At 46.3% G+C, this 655-nt stretch overlaps 1 pseudogene; it reads left to right on the plus strand.

The window, feature by feature from the left end:
• The first annotated feature begins 213 nt into the window (after positions 1-213).
• On the plus strand, positions 214-419 carry LOC141182947 (U2 spliceosomal RNA; annotated as a pseudogene).
• Positions 420-655: the final 236 nt, after the last annotated feature.

The following is a 655-nucleotide window of genomic DNA, read 5'->3' on the forward strand; positions in this document are numbered from 1 at the left end:
CTAATGATTGGTAGCTTTCTGCCTATGCACAGTGTACACAGAAAGCAGTCAATCAGTGGTGTGGGCGAGGTTAAACACAAGCAGTATAGTTGTGGGTTTTAAGGTGTCTATTGATGAACAACATGTCTTCCTAAGGGGAGTCTCAGTCCCTATCCCTACAATGGGTGCCTTCTTGGGGCCAGGGTGCAGCCATAGGCCAAACCAATTCAGGTAATCGCTTCTCTGCCTTTTGGCTAAGATCAACTGTAGTACCTTTTCTTATCAGTTTAACATCTGATATGTCCCCTATATGTCCACTTATTTTCACACATTCTCTTCACCTCTCCCCCCTAATGTCCCATGCGCCTCAAGACCGGGAAGGGTTGGGGGGTAGAGAGGGTAACTAATTATTGAACAAACGAGCAGCGGTCCCACCTGCTTCCCAATCTGGAGGCTTCCTACATACTGAAGCTGGCTGCTGCAGCACAGCCAGATAAAAGCCACTAGCCCATTATGACACGTGCAATGTCTGTTCCATTCTTCCATTCTTGCATTATTCCATTGTCCCATTGTTAGGAGGCAATGGAGCAATAGGACAATGGAGCAATGGAATAATGCAAGAATGGAAGAATGGAACAGACATTGCACGTGTCATAATGGGCTCCTAGCTTTTATC

The sequence above is a fragment of the Phyllobates terribilis genome, unplaced genomic scaffold, assembly GCF_046119375.1.
Source record: "Phyllobates terribilis strain yellow unplaced genomic scaffold, ASM4611937v1 Scaffold_37__1_contigs__length_12642776, whole genome shotgun sequence".
Lineage (NCBI taxonomy): Eukaryota > Metazoa > Chordata > Amphibia > Anura > Dendrobatidae > Phyllobates > Phyllobates terribilis.